The sequence below is a fragment of the Cetorhinus maximus genome, unplaced genomic scaffold (genome assembly GCF_964194155.1).
Source record: "Cetorhinus maximus unplaced genomic scaffold, sCetMax3.hap1.1 HAP1_SCAFFOLD_817, whole genome shotgun sequence".
NCBI lineage: Eukaryota > Metazoa > Chordata > Chondrichthyes > Lamniformes > Cetorhinidae > Cetorhinus > Cetorhinus maximus.
The window spans coordinates 29,798-52,217 of record NW_027596759.1 but is presented as its reverse complement, the minus strand read 5'-3'; the positions used below and the strand labels follow the sequence as shown (position 1 = coordinate 52,217).

Sequence of the window (22,420 nt, the reverse complement as noted above, 5' to 3'; positions counted from 1 at the left end):
AAATGTCCTATATGCCTTTTTCACCATCCCACTAACATGCCCCTCCGCCTTCAGAGATCTATGGCCACACACGCCAAGGTCCCTTTGTTCCTCAGAACTTCCTAGTATCATGCCGTTCATTGAATACTTCCTTTTGAAGCTTCCCTGCACTCGCGCTGGTTCTGATCTCTCCGCTGCTCTCTCGCACTGTCTTGTGATGTCACTTTTGTTATTTTCAACAAGAACTGACTGCAGAACACTCTTCCCAGACTGCTTCACCGCGATGCTGACTGCAGGACGTTCTTCCCAGACTGCTTCACCGCGATGCTGACTGCAGGACATTCTTCCCAGACTGCTTCACCGCAATGCTGACTGCAGGATGCTCTTCCCAGACTGTTTCACCGTGATGCTGACTGCAGGACACTCTTCCCAGACTGCTTCACCGCAATGCTGACTGCAGGACGCTCTTCCCAGACTGCTTCACTGCGATGCTGACTGCAGGACACTCTTGGCCCAAACATCCCTCTCTATGGCCGTGAAATTCACCATGAACGATAACACAAAATGAGTGAAAGCGAGGGAAGCCTGTTCTGCACACTCATTGATTAAATGCAATTAATAGAAAATAGTTCAGAAAAGGCTTGCCTCATTGTTGCCTATTTTGTGCCACCACTCTCGGCTGGGGTTTTGTTGGGTCAGCAGGGGTCTCTCCCACAGGTCGGAGAACCGGCAGGGAACTCCAGTCAGTTCCATAGGGGAGGCCTGATGGAACCAAGAACCCAACAGGCACTGAATTGTCTACCATTGGGCCTTCCCTGCAATCGAGGTGCTTAGGGGCAGAAGTCCCGCCTATCAAGAGCTGCCAGCCAATCAGAGGTCGCAGCTCCTCTTGCCACTGATGCCTGTGGGAGCGGTGGCTGCTGGCCGCACTGCACCCATCCAATACCTAGGATCACAGAGGGACCCCAGGACTCAGGTGAGTGAAGACAGGATGGGGGTTGTGAGGTGGGGATTGAGGGGTGGGGGGAGGGTGGGTTGCAGGAGAGAGGGGAGGGCAGTTGGAGGCAAGGGTAGAGGGCTTGGCTTTCAGTGACCACCCCTCTTGCCCGATGCCGTGTCCCTAGACCAGATAGTGAGGGACATCTTCTCTCTCTATCCCTTGGACATCACCAATCTCACCTCCTCCATGAAATCCACCTCCTGCGCTTTCAATTCTGGCTTTAATCAATTTCTCGTCGTACAGCTATCTCCCTCTAGACCAATGCTACCAAACATAATCTTTTCAAGCTCTGTACCTTCATAGTGCTCTATCATCATTTAATCAAAAAGTCCCTCTTGATTCCACTCTCCGCTCCAACTATTGCTTTTTTAAAATCTCCTTCTCATGTCTAAATTCCTCAAATAGGCATTTGCCACTCAGCTCCAATCCCCTATCCCATCCTTGCTCCTCAAATCCCTTCTGTCTGTGTTTCTACCCTACCACACACACCAAAGATCCTTCCTAACTGCACTTAACTATCCTTCCAAGCCCTCCTTGAAATCTCTCTGGGTTTGACTCAGTCAATCACTCCAACTTCCTCCACCGTCTTGCCTCTTGGCTTGTCTCAGTTGCACTGCCTTATTTTGGTTTCACTCTTGCCTGTTCCAGCAAAGCTAGCACACCTTGTGTAATGGCTTCTCCTCCCATACCTGGTAGGTCACCACAATTATGCCCCAAGGATTCATTCTTGACTTTCTTTTACTTGTCCTTAAGTCACACTGCTTTGTAGACTTCCATGTGCAGGTACAGTTTCGCTGAGCATTTGGGCAAATATGAGCTGAGCATTTTTAATGGCTGAGTCAACCAGAAGGTTGCTGGATCAAGTCCCTCTCCAGGGCCTGAGCACAAAAATCTACATGGACACTCCAATGTGGTTGTGAAAGAGTGCTGCACTTTTAGAGGTAAAGTTAAACTGCCCTGCTTGCCCTCTCAGGTAGACCTAAAACACCACAAGGCATTATTTCAAAGAAGAATAAGGGAGTTATCTCTGGTGTCCTATGGTGTACCTACACCACATGGACTGCAGAAGGTGGCTCACCACCACCGCCACCTCAAGGGAAATTATGGATGGGCAATAAACGCTGGCCTAGCCAGCAATGCCCACATCCTATAAAATGATTTTCAAAAGCATTTTAGACATCCTGAGATCATGAATGGTGCTTTATAGATGTGAGTCTTTTCTTTTCATGTCCAATGAACCTAGTTGAATGTTTTGACGAGGTAACAAATGTGGTAGCTAAGGACCATCTATGCATGTTACGTATATAGATTCCCAGAAGGCATTTGACAAAGCTCCACATAAGAAACCAAACAAAAACGAAAGTGCATTGAATTGGAAGCAACCTATTTGCTTGGATAGGGAATTGGTTAGGAGATAGGAGAAAGAACAGGAACAAATGGTATGTTCTCCAATTGGCGGGATATGACTAGTGACATTCCCCACAGATCTGTACTGGGGCCTTAGCTTTTTATTATACTTATAAACGAACTGGATGAAGGAATAGAAAGACATGCAACTAATTTTGCTGATAACACTAAGTTAGGCTACACACTAAATGGTACAGACAAAGAAAGTTGCAAAGAGGCACTGATAGATTGATTAAATATGTCAGCCAACTTGTGCCAGGTAGAGTTCAATGTGGGAAAGTGTGAGGTCGTCTGCTTGAATGTTGATCTTTATCTCAAAAGGCTGGAAATCAAAGTGGTTGGAAGTTATGTTAGAGCTATACAGAGCTCTTGTTAGACAGCATTTGGAGTACTGCAAGCTGATTTTGGCTCCACATCTCAGGGAGGACAAATTGGCCTTGAAGGGGTTACAGCACAAATTCACCAGAATGACACCAGGGCTAATTTTTGAGGACAGATTCTACAGTCTAGACTTTTTTTTTCTTGTTTCTTTTATTTTTTCATGGGATGTGGGCACCTCTGGCAAGGCCAGCATTTGTTGCCCATCCCTAACTGCCCTTGGACTACGTGGCTTGCTAGTCCATTTCAGGGGGCAGTTAATAGTTAACCATATTGCTCTAGGCCTGGAGACACCTGTAGGCCAGACCAGGTGTAGACGGAAGATTTCCTTTCCTGAAGGGCATTAGTGAATCAGCCGGGTTTTTATGACAATCAATGATAGTTGTCATGGTCACCATTACTGGTACTAGCTTTTACATTCCAGATTCCAGAGGTGCTGGTATAGTGGCACTGTCACTGGACTAGTATTCCAGAGACCCAGGGTAATGTTCGGGGGACCGGGGTTCGAATCCCACAACAGCAGATGGTGGAATTTGAATTCATTAAAAATCTGGAATTAAAGGTCTAATGACGACCATTGTCAATTGTTGGAAAAACCCATCTGGGTCACTAATGCCCTTTAGGGAAGGAAATCTGTTGTCCTTACCTGGTCTGGCCTACATGTGACCCACAGCAATGTGGTTGTCTCTTAAATGCCCCTGAAATGGCCTAGCAAGCCACTCAGTTGTAACAAACCGCCACAACGTCACAAAAAAGAGGAATGAAACCGGATGGACCGGCATCGACCTAGGCACTGGAAACAACAATGGCAATCTCAGCCCAGTCGACCCTGCTGAGTCCTCTCCTTACTAACATCTGGGGGCTAGTGCCAAAATTGAGAGAGCTGTCTCACAGACTAGTCAAGCAACAGCCTGACATAGTCATCCTCACGGAATCATTCCTTACAGATAATGTCCCAGACAGCACCATCACCATCCAGGATATGTCCTGTCCAGCAAAGGTGGTGGCACAGTGGTATACAGTTGGGAGGGAGTTGCCCTGGGAGCACTCAACATCGACTCCGGACCCCATGAAGTCTCATGGCATCAGGTCAAACATGGGCAAGGGAACTTCCTGCTGATTATCATATACTGCCCTCCCTCAGCTGATGAATCAGTGCTCCTCCATGTTGAACACCACTTGGAGAAGCGCCTTGAAGGTGGCAAGGGTGCAGAAACCGTCCAGTTTCATTCCTTTTTTTTGTGACGTTGTAGCAGTTTGTTACAACTGAGTGGCTTGCTAGGCCATTTCAGAGGGCATTTAAGAGTCAACCACATTGTCGTGGGTCTGGAGTCACATGTAGGCCAGACCAGGTAAGGTCTGGGTGGGGGACTTCAATGTCCATTACCAAGGGCAGAATTTTACAGCCCTGTTTTGGATGGGACGGGGCTGTAAAATGCGGCGGGCTGTTATAATCCCCATTGACTACAGCGGGAACGTAAAATCCCACTGTCGTAAAATTCTGTCCCAAGAGTGGCTCGGTAGCACCAATACTGACCGAACTCGCTGAGTCCTAAAGGACATAGCTGGTAGGAGTGACCACCGCACAGTCATTGTGGAGACGAAGCCCCACCTTCACATTGAGGATACCCTCCATCATGTTGTGTGACACTACCACTGTGTGCTAAACAGATCTAGCAACTCAAGGCGGGACACCCATGAGGCGCTGTGGGCCATCAACAGCTTCAGAATTGTACTTGAACGTAACCTGTAACCTCATGGCCTGGCATATCCCCCACTCTACCATTACTATCAAACCAGGGGATCAACCCTGGTTCAATGAAGAGTGCAGGAGGACATGCCAGGAGTAGCAACAGGCATACCAAAAATGAGGTATCAACCTGTGAAGCTATAACACAGGACTACTTGCATGCCAAACAACATAAGCAGCAAGTGATAGACAGAGCTAAGCGATGGATCAGATCTAAGCTCTGCAGTCCAGCCACATCCAGTCATGAATGCTGGCAGACAATTAAACAACTCACTGGAGGAGGAGGCTCCACAAACTCTCCCATCCTCAATAATGGAGGAGCCCAGCACATCAGTGCAAAAGATAAGGGTGAAGCATTCGCAACAATCTTCAGTCAGAAGTGCTGAGTGGATGATCCATCTCGGCCTCCTCCGGAGGTCACCAGAATAACAGATGCCAGTCTTTAGCCAATTCGATTCACTCCACATGATGTCAAGAAACAGCTGAAGGCACTGGATACAGCAAAGGCCATGGGCCCTGACAACATTCCGGCAATAGTACTAAAGACTTGTGCTCCAGAACTTGCCACACCTCTAGCCAAGCTGTCCAAGTACAGCTACAACACTGGCATCTATCCGGCTATGTAGAAAATTGCCCAGGTAGGTCCTGTACACAAAAAGCAGGACAAATCCAACCCAGCCAATTACCACCCCATCAGCCTACTCTCCAGTAATGGAAGGGGTCATCAAAAATGCTATCAAGCGGCACTTGCTTAGCAATAACCTGCTCACTGACGCCCAGTTTAGTTTCCGCCAGGGCCTCTCAGCTTCTGACCTCATTACAGCCTTGGTTCAAACATGGACAAAAGAGCTGAATTCCTGAGGTTAGGTGAGAGTGACTGCCCTTGACATCAAGGCAGCATTTGACCGAGTGTGGCATCAAGGAGCCCTAGCAAATCTGGAGTCAATGGGAATCAGGGGGAAAACTCTCTGCTGGTTGGAGTCATATCTAGCACAAAGGAAGATAGTTATGGTTGTTGGAGGTCAGTCATCTCAGTTCCAGGACATCATTGCAGGAGTTCCTCAGGGTAGTGTCCTAGGCCCAACCATCTTCAGCTGCTTCATCAGTGACCTTTCAATCATAAGGTCAGAAGTGGGGATGTTCGCTGATGATCGCAACATGTTCAGCACCATTCACAGCTCCTCAGGTACTGAAGCAGTCAATGTTCAAATGCAGCAAGGCCTGGACAATATCCAGGCTTGGGCTGACAAGTGGCAAGTAACCTTCGTGCCACACAAGTGTCGGGCAATGACCATCTCTAACAAGAAAGAATCCAACCATCCCCCTTGATGTTCAATGGCATTACCATCACTGAATCCCCCACTATGAATATTGTTTTGGTTACCATTGACCAGAAGCTGAACTGGACTAGCCACGTAAATACAATGCTACAAGAGCAGGTCAGAGGCTAGGAATTGTGCGACGAGTAACTCAACTCCTGATTCCCCAAAGCCTGTCCACCATCTACAAGGCACAAGTCAGAAGTGCGATGGAATACTCTCCACTTGCCTGAATGGGTGCAGCTCCCATAAAACTTAAGAAGCTTGACAGCATCCAGCACAAAGCAGGCTGCTTGATTGGTACAACATCCTCATACGTTCACTCCCTCCACCACTGACGCACAGTAGCAGCAGTGTGTACCATCTACAACAAGTACTACAAGGCTTCTTGCACAGCACCTTCCAAACCCACGACCACTACCATCTAGAAGGACAAGGGCAGCGGATAGATGGGAACACCATCATCTAGAAGTTCCCCTCCAAGCCACTCACCATCCTGACTTGGAAATATATCACCGTTCCTTCACTGTTGCTGGGTCAAAATCCTGGAGCTCCCTTCTTAACAGCACTGTGGGTGTACCTACACCACATGGACTGCAGAAGTTCAAGAAGGCAGCTCACCATCAACTTCTCAAGGGCAACTAGTGATGGGCAATAAATGCTGGCCCAGCCAGCAACGTCCACATCCCATGAATGAATTAAAAATAAAATGAGATCCCATCAGCTGCCAGAGCATTAGCCTTGGCCTCTCGATCATGGCTCCAGTGATTTTACGATAACACCACCCTATGCCTTTGAACATAGAAGATTAGAGGCTGATCTCATTGAGGTGTTTAAGATGATCAAAGGAATTTACAGGATAGACGTGGAGAGGCTGTTTCCTCTGGTGGAGAAAGTCCAGGACAAGGGGGCATAATCTTTCAGGGTTTGATGTTAGGAAGCACTTCTTCAAATAAAGGGTAGTGGAAATCTGGAACTGTCTCCCCAAAAAAGCTGCTGATGTTGGGGGTCAATTAAAAATTTCAAAATTGAGATTGAAAGTTTTTTGATAGGCAACGGTATTTAGGGTTACAGAATCAAGGTGGGTATTTGGAGTTAAGATACAGATCAACAATGACATAATTGACTGAATGGCCTATCTCTGTTCCTGTCCTTCTGTGTAGAAGTAGAAGCTCTACTTCTCTGCTTCCATCCTTGATCCTGAAACAATCCAGTGGTTAATACGACAATTTTCCTTGAGCAGAAGATGCCACCCTGAGTAGCTCCCACCAAAAAATAACACCACAGCTCTCAGTTTCCCCCTCTCATTGACGGTTTACTCTTTTTTTTAATTCATTCACGGGATGTGGGCATTGCTGGCTGGGCCAGCATTTATTGCCCATCAATAATTGTCCTTGAGAAGGTGGTGGTGAGCTGCCTTCTTGAACCGCTGCAGGCCATGTGGTGTAGGTACACACAGGGCCGTTAGGGGGGGGGGGCGGGTGGGGGGAGTTCCAGGATTTTGACCCAGCGACAGTGAAGGAACGGCGATATATTCCCATGTCAGGATGGTGAGTGGCTTGGAAGGGAAATGCCAGGTGGTGGTGTTCTCATGTGTCTGCTGCCCTTGTCCTTCTAGAAGGTAGCGGTCATGGGTTTGGAAGGTGCTGTCTAAGGAGCCTTGGTGAGTTCCTGTAGTGCATCTTGTAGATGGTACACACTGCTGCTACTGTGCGTCGGTGGTGGAGGGAGTGCATGTTTGTGGATGGGGTGCCATTCAAGTGGACTGCTTTGTCCTGGATGGTGTCAAGCTTCTTGATTGTTGTTGGAGCTACACTCATCCAGGCAAGTGAAGAGTAGTCCATCACATTCATGATTTGCGCCTTGTAGATGATGGGCAGGATTTGGGGAGTAAGGAGGTGAGTTACTTGCAGCAGGATTCCTAGTCTCTGACCTGCTCTTACAGCCACAGTATTTATATGACTAGTCAAGATCAGTTTCTGGTCAATGGTAACCACCAGGATATTGAAAATGGGGAATTCAGTGATGGTAATGCCATTGAATGTCAAGGGCCGATGGTTGGATTCTCTCTTGTTGGAGATGGTCATTGCTGGACACTTGTGTGGCACAAATGTTACTTGCCACTTGTCAGCCCAACCTGGATATTGTCCAGGTCTTGCTGCATTTGGACGTGGGCTGTTTCAGTAACTGAGTCGCCGCAAATGGTGCTGAACATTGTGCAATCATCAGCAAGTATCCCCACTTCTGACCTTATGATGGAAGGAAGGTCATTGATGAAGCAGCTGAAGATGGTTAGGCCTAGAACACTACCCTGAGGAACTCCTGCAGTGATGTCTTGGAATTGAGGTGACTGACCTCCAACAACCACAGCCATCTTCCTTTGTGCTAGGTAAGACTCCAACCAAAGGAGAGTTTACCCCAATTCCCATTGATTCCAGTCTTGCTAGGGCTCCCTGATGTCACACTTGATCAAATGCTGCATCGATGTTCAAGAATAGTCTCTCTCACCACACCTTTGGAGTTCAGCTCTTCAGTCCATGTTTGAACCAAGGCTGCAATGAGGTCAGAAGCAGAGTGATCCTGGAAGAAACCAAACTGAGCGTCAGTGAGCAGGTTATTGCTAAGCAAGTGCCGCTTGATAGCACTGTTGATGACCCCTTCCAACATTTTACTGGTGATCGAGAATAGACTGATGGGGCGGTAATTGATGGGGTTGGATTTGTCCTGCTTTTTGCATATAGGATATATCTGGGTAATTTTCCACATTGCCAGGTAGATGCCAGTGTTGTAGCTGTACTGGAGCAGCTTGGCTCGGGGTGCGGCAAGAGCTGGAGCACAAATTTTCAGTACTATTGCTGGAATATTATCAGGGCCCATAGCCTTTGCAGTATCCAGTGCCTTCAGTCATTTCTTCATATCATATGGAGTGAATCGAATTGACTGAAGACTGGCATCTGTGATGCTGGGGACCTCCACAGGAGGCTGAGATGGATCATCCTCTCAGCACTTCTGGCTGAAGGTTCTGGCAAATGCTTCAGCCATATCGTTTGCACTGATATGCTGGGCTCCCTCATCATTGTGAGGATGGGGATATTTGTGAAGCCTCCCCCTCCAGTGAGTTGTTTAATTGTCCACCACCATTCACAATTGGATGTGGCTAGACTGTAGTGCTTGGATCTGATCCGTTGTTTGTGGAATCACTTCACTCTGTATAACGCTTGATGCTTATGTTGTTTGGCATGCAAGTAATTCTGTGTTATAGCTTCACCAGGTTGAAAACTCATTTTTTGGTATGCCTGGTGCTGCTCCTGGCACGCCCTCCTGTACTCTTCATTGAACCAGGGTTGATCCCCTGGCTTGGTGGTAATGGTACAGTGGGAGATATGCCAGGCCACAAGGTTACAGATTGTGGTTGAGTACAATTCTGCTGCTGCTGATGGCCCACAGTGTCTTATGGTTGCCCAGTCTTGAGTTGCTAGATCTGTTCAAAATCTATCCTAATTAGCACAGTGGTAGTGCCACACAACATGATGGAGGGTATCCTCAATGTGAAGGTGGGGCTTCGTCTCCACAAGGACTGTGCAGCGGTCACTCCTACCGATACTGTCATGGACAGATGCATTTGTGGCAGGCAGGTTGGTGAGGATGAGGTCAAGTACATTTTTCCCTCTTGTTGGTTCCCTCACTACCTGCTGCAGGCCCAGCCTAGCAGCTATGTCCTTTCGGACTCAGCCAGCTCGGTTAGTAGTGGTGCTTTCGAGCCACTCTTGGTGATGGACATTGATGTCCGCCACCCAGAGTACATTCTGCATCCTTGCCACCCTCATGTCACCCAAGTGGTGTTCAACATGGAGGAGCACTGATTCATCAGCTGAGGCGGGGACTGTACATGGTGATTAACAGGACCTGGTGCCATGAGACTTCATGGGCTCCGGAGTCAATGTTGAGGCTCTCAGGGCTACTCCTTCCCAACAGTATACCATTGTGCTGTCACCTCTGCTGGATCTATCCTGCCGGTGGGACTGAACATATGCACGGACGGTGGCGTCTGGGACATGATCTGTAAGGTATGATTCCATGAGTATGACTAAGTCAGGCTGTTGCTTGACTAGTCTGTGAGGCTACTCTCCCAATTTTGGCACTAGCCCCAAGATGTTAGTAAGGAGGACTTTGCTTGGTTGACAGGGTTGAGTTTGCCAGCGTGGTTAGGTCAATGCCAGGTGGTCCGTCTGGTTTCATTCCTTATTGACTTTAGCAGTATGATACAACTGAGTAGCTTCCTAGGCCAGTGCTGTGGTTCTGGAGTCACATGTAGGCCAGACCAGGTAAGGACGGCAGATTTCCTTCCCTAAAAGGCAAAACCAGATGGGTTTTTTTTACACAATCGACATGGTTGACTTTTAATTCCAGATATTTTAATTGAATTCAAATTCAAAATTCCACTATCTGCTGTGGTGGGATTTGAACCTGGGTGCCTAGAACATTCCCTTAGGTCACTGGCATACTAGTGACAATACCACCACGCCACCACCTCCCTATATCATGCACAACAATGTAATCTGCAGACTTCCTGCATTTGAAATTATGTCCAAAGGACTCATAGTTTCAATAGATCTTCCTGTCTCCCCACTTGCCTTGCTTTATTGTGTCTAAAATATTTAAATTCATTTGCAGTACCCCTGTGTGACCAGGATACAGAGACCTAGACTACAGGCTCACGGAGTTTTCCATTGTTCAGTCAGGGAGGAACATTTGTTTCCCAACAATTTGGTTTCCTGAAACTCATGAGATTGTGTAACGTTTAGTGTTCAGCCATCTCATTTAGAGTTTTGTTTGGTGCCCAGCAACAATGTACATATATCATTTGGAATAACTTCTAAAAGCTGGTCTTTTTGCTTAAATTTGCTTATCTTCTTGCTCCACTTTGCCTTTCCCTTCTGACCACGATTGCCATACATTCTGCAATTCTAGAGCTAACTCTGTCAAATACTATTAGTTACTTTCAGCACTAAACTTAAAGATTTTAATTGCTGCCCTTCTGAAGGCAGCCAGAGCATCCCAACCATCACTTCTCTTCCTGTCCCTTCATCTCCAGAATCCCTCTCAAACATCCTCAGTTCCTTCCTCCTAAAATCTACATGCTATTCTTGGTGACATTATCCATGGATAGGAACCATTTTCCTAATGTATGCTGATGACACCCACTCCCACATCTCCAATTCAGCATTCAATTCTTCGGTTACCTTTGTGCTCTCGGACCGCTCATCCAGCATTCAGAACTGAGTCATAACTTTCACCTGCTAAATATTGGGAAGACCAATATCTGGTCCTCAACACAAATCTCCCTCCTTACACCACTGGTTCTAGTCCATATCCTGTCAGTGTCATAGGCTGAACCAGGCCATTCAGAACCTTGGAATCCACATTTGGCCCTGAGTTGAGTTTCCGATCCCATATACTCTCTGTCACTAGGACTACCTTCTTCTACGTCCATGACATTATCAGGTCGCTTTGACATCAGCTCCTGTTCTGCCGATTTCCTGTCAGCTGACATTCAGTTGACAATACTCTTGCCTCTGAGTCATAAGGATCCAGGTTCACTCCAGGGTTTGAACATAAAAATCTAGGCTAACACTCCACTGCAGTACTGAGGGAGTGTTGCCCTGTTGGAGGAACTGTCGTTTGGATGGGATCTTTAAACCAAGGCCCCATCTGTTTGCTTGGGTGGGTGTAAAAGATCCCATAGCACTATTTTGAAGAAGAACAGGGGAGGATGTCCCCAATGTCCCGGCCAATGTTGATCCCTCAGTCAATAGCATTGATAAACAGATTATCGAGTTCTTATGGAAGCCATTCAACCCACCGAGTGCAATGAGCTCGCTCATTGAGAGCAATCCAGTCAGTCCCAGCATTGATTATCATGATCGCATTTCTGTTTATGGGAGCTTTCTGTGGACAACCTGGCTGCCTCATTTCCTACATTATAACAGTGACTACACTTCAGAAGTATTTTGTTTGCTATGAAGCACGTCTGGTGGCCATAAAAGGCACTAAAGAAATTAAAATCTTTCTTTTTGCTTTCATATGTAAAATAGGTTGCATTTAGGAGGCTAAAGAGAAGAAATAGGGCTTAGCCATACCTGCTTTTTGGGCACTACAAGTGTTGTTAGGGATTCAAAATGGTGTCCACGGGATGCACACCCATTTCAGGCATGAATCGGGCTAAATATAATCTCGGTAAAGGCGTTGGCACAAACGCAGTTGACATGCGCTGGAAACATGCAGAGCAGACAGATTATAACGTCAATCAGCATGCAATGCTGTTTTGACATTAGAGCTGCCATTTTAGAGCTCAACATTCCAGGCAGCGCCCTCTGTTAAGCTCGCACGCTGAGCATACATTAAACTGCAGGAAGGAACCCCTCGCCAGCACTATTTAAAGGGATCAACAACAACTTACAGGTTAGTTGCTAGTTTATTTCTTCTGGCGGTTGCTATAATTCTACATGTTATTGGTACTTTATATAGTTGTTTTGAAGTTTCAGAGGTGTGGGAGGTGCTTTTTGTGCAGAAGCCTTGAAGTCAGCAGAGTTGCTCAAAGACATGGGTGCATGAATTAGCCATCCTATTGGAGTCAAGGATGACAAAATGAACAGAGGCCATGCAGAGTGGAGCAAATTTATAGAAGAGGGAAAAAGGGTTCCCAGAAGTAGGCCATATATCATCCAGGGTGCTCAGTTGTCCTACATGAACATCAGCAGCACCTAATTTTTTGAGATGTCTGCGCCCTTCACTAAGGAGGTCATCAGTGAAATCTGCCAACCGCTGCACCCATAACTCCAGCCTCAGAGCAGGTCAAGGGCCATGTTACCAAAGACTGTGCTGGCAATCAGAGCTTTAGACACGTGGCTCCTCCAAACTGGTGGAGATATTAGCAACGTTTCATAGTTTGCAGTCTACCGTTACATGGGGAGGTCACAAAGGCTTTCTATTCAAAGAGAGATATCTTAATTTCATTCTCTCTTGACACAAGAAGGTGTGATTGAGAATGAGGGTTTGCAGGCTTTCCCACAGTTCAGAGTGCCATTGACTGCTGCAATGTCAGCTTTGTCTTATTTATTTATTTGTTCATGGGATGTGGGTGTCACTGGTTCAGCCAGCATTTATTGCCCATCCCTAATTACCCTTGAAGGGTCAACCACATTGCTGTGGGTCTGGAGTCACATATAGGCCAGACCAAGTAAGACAGCAGATTTCCTTCCCTGTGGGTTTTTAACAACAATCATTTTGTGGTCACCATCAGAGTTAAAATTTCATCATCTACCATGGTGGGATTTGAACCCAGATCCCTAGAACATTACCTTGGTTCTCTGGAATACCAGGCCAGTGACAATGCCACTATGCTACCACCTGCCTTTATACGAGAACTGAAGGGGGTTTGTTATGGTCCTAGAACAAAAATAAACTTTACTATGCAAGGTCAAAAAGATAAAATAATTTACACTAGCTATCGTATACTCTAACATTCAGGGTTAACATTAGGTACATGTGAATTAATAGGCAAACTGCGGTCGAACATACTATATTACACAATAAATGGTAGATGCGACCAAGAGAGATTCCCTTCTCCCTGTCCTCTGCCTGGGACTCTTGTCTTCTGTGACGCTTCATTCCTGGTCACATGACCCAGCTGTTCATGCCATTCTCCCTTTCTGAGCAGGCATGCTGGGCCCCTCTTCAGCCCAATGAACTTAAAATGCTGAAGTGTGCATGCACAGCCCACTCCCTGTCGACGCATCCAATGGGATCTCTTCCTGTCCCTTTCCCCTATCTGGGACTGTTGTGACCTCTCCCTGTCTCCTTTCCGTTTGGGACCTCTCCCTGTCCCCTGGCTGGGACACTGGTCTGCAATGGTGCTCTGCTCCCAGTCTAATGACCCAGGATTTTGCACCATTTACTGTGCAGGCTGCTAAGCTTGTCGTTGGCCTGAAGAGCTTAAAATACTGAATTGGACGTGTGCAGCCCCCTCCTGGTCCATGCGTGCAAGAAGGCTATGAGGTCTGTCGAGACCTGGAGTTACCTGCTGTCGCCGAGAAGGTATGTTGACAATCATAACAGGTTCCACATCCTCAACACCTGGCTGGTGTGTGACCATAGACAGTGCAACATGCAGGTCAATGCCCAGTATCCCGGCCGCAGTCACAATGCCTTCATTCAGCGGCAGTCCACTGTACCAACTGCATTTCAACCACCGAAGCAAACCAAAAGATGACTAATGAGTGACAAGGACTATTCGCTGTTGAATACACATGATTATTAACTGGCTGGCAGTTCTATACTGGAAAGAATGGGCTCCAAGTTTTGTGCAAAGCCCTGTGCCAACTTTGTGCCAGACTCCTCCACGCTCCTTGATGTTGACTGCAGGCTTCCTGGCAGGCCTGCTAATGTACGAAGCCAATGTATGAAGCATTTTAGTATGTAACCTGTCAGCCTCCTTCTGTAGCCTGGCCCATCAAAGTACTCATTTGAGTCCTCTGCAGCAGAACTCATGTGTGACCTTGTCCTCCCAAGACCTGGCACCAATGCTATCATTGCACTCTGCCTTGGCTGCAGCATGCATGTGACCGGTATCTCACCATGTGCAGATACTGTCCCTCGCCTATCAATTAAGATACGTGCAGTGTCAATACATGAGCTAGTGGCTGCATTTGTGAAATCAAGTGCTGGTGATTTCTTCATCACATCACTCTCTTCTTGGTCTTCCTCCACTGCCTGGCCAAGTTTCACCTCTTAGATATCTGAAAGGAAAAAAGACATAAGGCTAAAGTTGTGATGACGGGAGGAGTGGGGGAAAGTAAGAGGTGCATACTTACATCATTGAAGTCAGAATAGATTGGAGGAAATGCGATATGGGATTGAGAATTAGGTACAAGAATACCAGCAACTTCAACGAATTCAGCCCTGCTGCTGGCCATGGCCTTACCAATGGCCCTTCTGATAATGGCCAACACCGTTTCCACCATGGGGTTAAAGCCTGCCAGTGTGCCTGTCCCCTGGAATTAGTTCCTGCTGCCTCCAGTTGTGTGCCACCTTGTCCTGAAAGAGAGAGGGAAGTCTGTCAGTGAGTGTTGTGTCATCTGTTTTGGTGATGTGACTGTTATGATTGAATACCTGACAGTCTGTGCAAGCTGTGAGATGTGGATCTGAGGCTTGCAGCATTGCTAAGTGTGGGAGGGTGCGGTGAACTATATGAATGTTAGGTATAAGTCCTGATTAATAGAGATTGTTGGTAAGTGAGTGATGGAGGTGTGATGAATTGAGCAGTGTCTGAGGTGAATGGTGCGGTTGGTGGGATATGACACTTGAAGATGATTTCACTGACCTTGACCACTCATGTGAGGCCATTAAATGTTCTGCAGGACTGCAGCCAGATCCTTGGCGCTGCACTCCAGGCATAGGCCTTGACAGCTATCTCCTCCCACTGCCTTTTCACTATGTCTCTGGAGGGTCTCCCAGCCCTCTTTGGATATGTGGGGGGGATTTTTCCTGCCAGCAGCAGGAAGCCTGGTAGGTGGGGTAACTTAATTTGGTGTGAAGTCAAAAATCAGTTTCCTGGTGTCATGATGGACCTTAACAATTATGTTCTCAGGACATTAAGCAGGGGGTTCAACTTTCCGACAAACAATGCTGGGAAATCCTTTAGCATGCATTAGCAAGTCATACATGGTCATTAAAAGGCCACCTCACTGGAATTAGTGTCTTCTACCGTGAAGACTGATGCAAAGTATTTATCCAACTCCTCTGCCATTTCCTGGTTCCCCATTATTATTTCCCCAGCCTCATTCTCTAAGGGGCCTATATTGACTTTGGCCTCTCTCTTCCTTTTTATATTTAAATAAGCTCTTACTATCCGTTTTTTATATTTCTTGCTTGCTAGTTCAATTGCCTTGCAATCCATATAGTAACTTAGTGGTCAACTTACATTTCCAGACATCAGGTGACTTGTGGCAGCTAACTTTTGTCAGTGCCTTTTTCTTGTCTTAAAAAAAATGCCCCTTTTAAACAGTTCAGTATGTTTTTGGTGAGCTGGTGAAATTATCGCTTGATATCACTCAGTCACAATGTCCCACCATCGTGACAGTGTGCAACAATACTAACAGCAAAGTACAGCACAGGAACAGGCCCTTCGGCCCTCCAAGCCTATGCTGATCATATTGCCTGTCAAACTAAAACATTTTGTACTTCCGGGGTCCGTATCCCTCTATTCCCATCCTATTCATGTATTTGTCAAGCTGCCTCTTAAATACCACTATCGTACCTGCTTCCACCACCTTCTCTAGCAGCGAATTCCAGACACTCACTACCCTCTGCATGAAAAATTTGCCCTGCACATCTCCTCTATAGTTTTCTCCTCTCACCTTAAATCTATGTCCCCTAGTAATTGACTCTTCCACCCTGGGAAAAAGCTTCTGACTATCTACTCTGTCCGTGCCACTCATAATTTTGTAAACTTCTATCAAGTCGCCCCTCAATCTCCGTCGCTCTAGTGAGAACAATCCGTGTTTCTCCAACCTCTCCTCATAGCTAATAACCTCCAGACCAGGCAGCATCCTGGTAAACCTCCTCTGCACCCTCTCCAACGCCTCCATATCCTTCTGGTAATGTGGCGACCAGAATTGCAGGCAATATTCCAAGTGTGGCCTAACCAAGGTTCTATACAACTGCAGCATGACTTCCCAGCTTTTATACTCAATACCCCTGCTGATGAAGGCAAGCATGCCATATACCTTCCTGACTACCTTATCCACCTGCGTTACCACTTTCAGTGACCTGTGGACCTGTACACCCAGATTACTCTGCCCGTTGATGCACTTAAGGGTTCTGCCATATACTGTATAATTCCTACAAGCTCCCAAAAACAACAAGGTGATAATGACCAGAAAATTAATTTCTGCAATGTTGAAATCACTGAAAGATGAACTTGCATCCAAAGAAGAAACAGAGCAGTTAAGAAGCTTGATTGGACAGTTAAACTGGCTATGCATTCAGAAAAGACCCGATGCCAGTTATGACATGTTGGAACTTAGTACTATGATGATACATGCCTTAGTTGAGGAGGTTCTGAGGGCAAATAAAACATTAAGGAAATTAAATGTGGAGAAATGCGCACTCAAGTTTGCATCCTTGGGTAACCCGAAAGGTACGAAGTTAGTCCTTTTTTGTGATGCTTCCCATGCCATTCTTCTGGATGGGTATTTGAGTACAGCTGGATTTATCATATTCTTGGTGGGTGAAAACAAAAAATGTTGTCCCGTGGCCCAAGATGCCAAGAAAATACAAGAAAATACAAAGAACCCTTGCTGCAGAAACACTGGCATTGGTAGACGTAATAGATATGGTATTGTACTTACCAAATGTTCTGGGAAATGTTTGCCCATTGAATGCTATGTGGATAACTGTTCTCTTTGCAATAATGTTCGTTCAACAAAGTGTGTCACTGAGAAATGGTTGAGCTTGACCTTGCTATTATAAAGGTAATGTTGGAGAGATCTCGAAACTAAACTGAGTAAACGCAAGTCACCAATTATCAGACTGTTTTACAAAGAGGAATGCTTGCTCCAAGAAATTGTTGCAGGTCATAGAAGAGGGACACCTTGTGTTATGATGGGCTGTAGAACCATAGAACCATAGAACACTACAGCACAGAAAACAGGCCATTCGGCCCTTCTAATCTGTGCCGAAATATTATTCCGCTAGTCCCATTGACCTGCCCCTAGTCCATAACCCTCCAGACCCTCCCATCCATGTATCTATCTAATTTATTCTTAAAGGAATATAGAAAACCAATTTTTTTCTTTGATTGCTTTGTAATGATTTAAGTACGCTATAAAGTTTTTATTTAGAGAATGAAAGGGGAATCTGTTAATGGTTGGTTGATTATGTTGTTAAAGATACACAGGTGATAGGCATTGTTTGATTAAGGACTGAGAGCACATATAAAGAGAGTCAGCTGGGACATTGGGTTGGTTGTTTGAAGGTAGAGATCTGTAATGCTGCATCCTGTGAATAAACCTACTAACCAGGAAAAGATTAGTATCTTGTTTCGTACTTCACCAAATGGCTTGGATCCATTTAACACATTGTAAAATAACCAACTATATCAACTGAAACAATGAGGTGTGAGCTGTGGCTCAGTTCATAGCACCCTCGCCTTTGAATCAGAGGATTGTGGGTTCATGTCCCACTCCCGGAAACCAAGAACTGTGATTGTACTCGAAAGAGATGCAGTCTGTGACTGTTGATAACTCGAAAGAGTTTCCTTTTGGGTGTCAGCTGTGGCTCAGTCCATAGCACCCTCGCCTTTGAATCAGAATGGTTGTGGGTTCATGTCCCACTCCTGGAAACCAAGAACTGTGATTGTACTCGAAAGAGATGCAATCTGTGACTGTTGATAACTCAAAAGAATTTTATAAAGAGAGTCAGCTGGGACATTGGGTTGGTTGTTTGAAGGTAGAGATCTGTAATACTGCATCCTGTGAATAAACCTACTAACCAGGAAAAGATTAGTATCTCGTTTCGTACTTCACCAAATGGCTTGGATCCATTTAACACATTGTAAAATAACCAACTATATCAACTGAAACAATGAGGTGTGAGCTGTGGCTCAGTTCATAGCACCCTCGCCTTTGAATCAGAGGATTGTGGGTTCATGTCCCACTCCCGGAAACCAAGAACTGTGATTGTACTCGAAAGAGATGCAGTCTGTGACTGTTGATAACTCGAAAGAGTTTCCTTTTAGGTGTCAGCTGTGGCTCAGTCCATAGCACCCTCGCCTTTGAATCAGAATGGTTGTGGGTTCATGTCCCACTCCCGGAAACCAAGAACTGTGATTGTACTCGAAAGAGATGCAATCTGTGACTGTTGATAACTCAAAAGAATTTTATAAAGAGAGTCAGCTGGGACATTGGGTTGGTTGTTTGAAGGTAGAGATCTGTAATGCTGCATCCTGTGAATAAACCTACTAACCAGGAAAAGATTAGTATCTTGTTTCGTACTTCACCAAATGGCTTGGATCCATTTAACACATTGTAAAATAACCAACTATATCAACTGAAACAACGAGGTGTGAGCTGTGGCTCAGTTCATAGCACCCTCGCCTTTGAATCAGAGGATTGTGGGTTCATGTCCCACTCCTGGAAACCAAGAACTGTGATTGTACTCAAAAGAGATGCAATCTGTGACTGTTGATAACTCGAAAGAGTTTCCTTTTAGGTGTCAGCTGTGGCTCAGTCCATAGCACCCTCGCCTTTGAATCAGAATGGTTGTGGGTTCATGTCCCACTCCCGGAAACCAAGAACTGTGATTGTACTCGAAAGAGATGCAATCTGTGACTGTTGATAACTCAAAAGAATTTTATAAAGAGAGTCAGCTGGGACATTGGGTTGGTTGTTTGAAGGTAGAGATCTGTAATGCTGCATCCTGTGAATAAACCTACTAACCAGGAAAAGATTAGTATCTTGTTTCGTACTTCACCAAATGGCTTGGATCCATTTAACACATTGTAAAATAACCAACTATATCAACTGAAACAACAAGGTGTCAGCTGTGGCTCAGTTCATAGCACCCTCGCCTTTGAATCAGAGGGTTGTGGGTTCATGTCCCACTCCCGGAAACCAAGAACTGTGATTGTACTCAAAAGAGTTGCAATCTGTGACTGTTGATAACTCGAAAGAGTATCAACTGAAACAAAAACAGAAAATGCTGGAAAAACTCAGCAGGTCTAGCAGCATCTGTGGAGAGAGAAACTGAGTTAACGTTTCAAGTCTGTATGACCCTTCTTCAGAGCTACAGGACTCGAAATGTTTCTCTCTTCACAGATGCTGCTAGACCTGCTGAGTTTTTCCAGCATCTTCTGTTTTTGTTTCTTATTTCCAGCATCCGCAGTATTTTGCTTTTAACCATATTACCTGATTAGGCTTTATGTCAACAATGGCCACTTAGGTGAAGAATCAGAAAGCAGCCAGTGGAACTCTGCCCCGGCAATCGCCAGGCCTTTCAAGAAAGAAAAAAATTGGACAAAACAAATAAGGAGTATCTCATATATATGTATAACGGAAAATAAAAATTATGTTTATACAGACTTGAAAATCTCTTTGACAAACTGGGTGTATTCAACAACAGCTGTTGGTACACAAAGGATAGCATTCAAATGATTCTGCAGCTATTTATAAGTGAATTAATGATACAAACACAACCCCACCTATCAGTGATAAAATGCTTTCAGCTGCAGGGCTCAACACCATCCATTACTTTTAACTCCTAGAGTAATAACGCCACTTTTATACGCTAATTAAGAGATAATGAACATAAGGGTGTTGCATTATCATCTGCTTTAGCACTGCTGGTTTGCTTCCACGTATAATGCAAGTTAATGAATAAATAAGCATAACCCACAAAATTAATATTCCTTTGGATTCATTATCTCTCTCTCAGCACAGCGAAAAAAGCACTCATGACCAGCAGTAATTATTCAGATAATAGTGCACTTTCCCTGTCTGCTCCCTCCATCTAATAGTTTGATGTTTTTCCCAAGTAAAAGTGACTTCGGCCTCAAGTGTTAAGCCTAGCTGACAATACAAATTCCTTAATATTTTACCCCCATTCAGTTAAGAGGGTCTTGCTTTAGGATAATATTTAATTGATAACTATACAGCGTAAGTAGCAATAACATATTTAGCAGTCAAAGGGAATATGATAGATACTTGCAAGGGAAAATATTGCTAAGCTCTGGGGAACAAGCAGTGAAATGAGGCAGGTACACTGGACTGAATGGCCACCTTTTCTGCTGTATGATTCTGTGATAATGAAATGTTGGGACAATTCCAAGTTGCCCTTTGATTCAAACCTCCACAGACAGAAAGAGACTGCTTCATACACTACCTGCAAAGAACAAGCAAAGAGAGAGACTGGAAACAGAGAATAAATTGACAGATTCAAAGCAGGTTAGAACATTTCAACAATGCCTGATATCTTTGTGGGCAGTGCCTAAGAGTGAATAACACGTCATAGAAGTCAAGCTACAAATATTACAAACGCATACTGCCAACCATATAGAGTTATACTCACTTGACTGGAATACAGGAAATGCACATGGGTGTTTGACAAAACCCTGATCAGGAAATGGGAACTTGGAGCTGTGTTATCTGTCAGCTATTATATCCCTCAAGCTGAACTGGTTCTGTAATATCCTGGGATCCTGGTGTTAATTAATTCATCCACTTGTAGTGCAAAGTGAATTCCCTAACACTGGAGCAACAGACAAAAACATATGTTCAACAGTTTCAAAATCCAAATTCTGTCTAACTACGAAACATTTCCCAATAGTCCAAGAGGCTTTATGGACCAGCAGTGGGAAATCCAAAATGCCAGCTTGAATGAGTGGCCCGAGTCCCCAGCTGTCTGCAGCCAGAAAAGTGGCACTACTGGCAGAAATAGGGAAGCCCCTAAATACTTCCCCACTTTCACTCCTGCAGTTGGGGTGGCCACCAGCAGCACCTCTTTATACTCTCTAATTTCCACAAAACAATATCCCACCAGGTGGCTAATACTTGCTTTTGCCCTATTTACTGATGCTTGTAATGAATCTTCCAACATACTTTAGACACAGCCTGAAGCTACTTAAAGCTTTTGCTGTTTACCAGTGTGAGTTGTTCCATTCAAGCTCAACACACACATTACAATCTATTAATGTGCCATTAAGCACAGGCTAAAGAAAGGAGGGTTCTATGTAACCGTAGATCACTGGGCGTGCAGCAGCTCAAAATAATGTTTAGAGACAAGACAGCTTGATTTCTATAAGGGTTCAGTAAGAAAGAAAATGAAGAGGAAAGGAAATAGCTACATGGACAAAACTTGCTCAAATCAGACTTGTATTTAAGTGGAATGCCATATACAATCAGCCTGACAAGATTTATAACAGTGAAAGCTGTCTTCACAAAACATAGCAAAGGAAAAGCAGAAGTAAATCAAATGTAAACTACTAAATAATTATGTTCCAAAACCCAACTACCAATGAATGCTTTTAATTAGGCTGTAGTGCAAAATAAATCACCTTATTTATTAGTGCCTGTGACAACAAGTATAATTATACTTTAGGGATTTCCTGACATCAATTACATATGATTTGTGTTCAGTTTCAACATGAGGTTGGGAATCAGGGGATACAGCACATATCACCAAGACTGCAAGCTTATCACATGTCCAGTAAATTCATAAGGGCACTGGTAGCACCCATTTAGGGTTATCCTCTAACTCAAACCTCAATCCAATTGTTTAGCATATGATTCTAGATGTAAGCTGCACATACTCCTTTGCCAAGCTCCCCTTTAAAAGAACATACATACCAGCACTGACTGCATTGGGTGGCAGGTTATTTTACAACCCATTGCAATAAGTTGTTCATTTTTATTCCTTGATTAGCACTCATTTATAAATTGTTGTGCCATGTTCTTGATTCAGTAGAAATAACTCATCACCTTCCAGCTCAGTAATTGTAATGGAACCATATTTCATCTCTCTCTTTTCTTT

At 45.0% G+C, this 22,420-nt stretch overlaps 1 protein-coding gene across 2 annotated transcripts in view; it reads right to left on the bottom strand.

Annotated features, from left to right (window-relative positions):
* Positions 1 to 22,420, bottom strand: part of LOC144674803 (alpha-1,3-mannosyl-glycoprotein 4-beta-N-acetylglucosaminyltransferase C-like) — a 145,729-nt gene that overhangs the window by 97,561 nt on the left and 25,748 nt on the right. The window contains exon 2 of one of the 2 annotated variants that reach the window (XM_078536000.1): positions 20,960 to 21,139. The exons of the other annotated variant lie outside the window; for it this stretch is intronic. The gene's annotated coding sequence lies outside the window, so the exon portion shown is untranslated. The remainder of the gene's footprint in view (positions 1 to 20,959; positions 21,140 to 22,420) is intronic. 2 annotated transcript variants of the gene reach the window in all.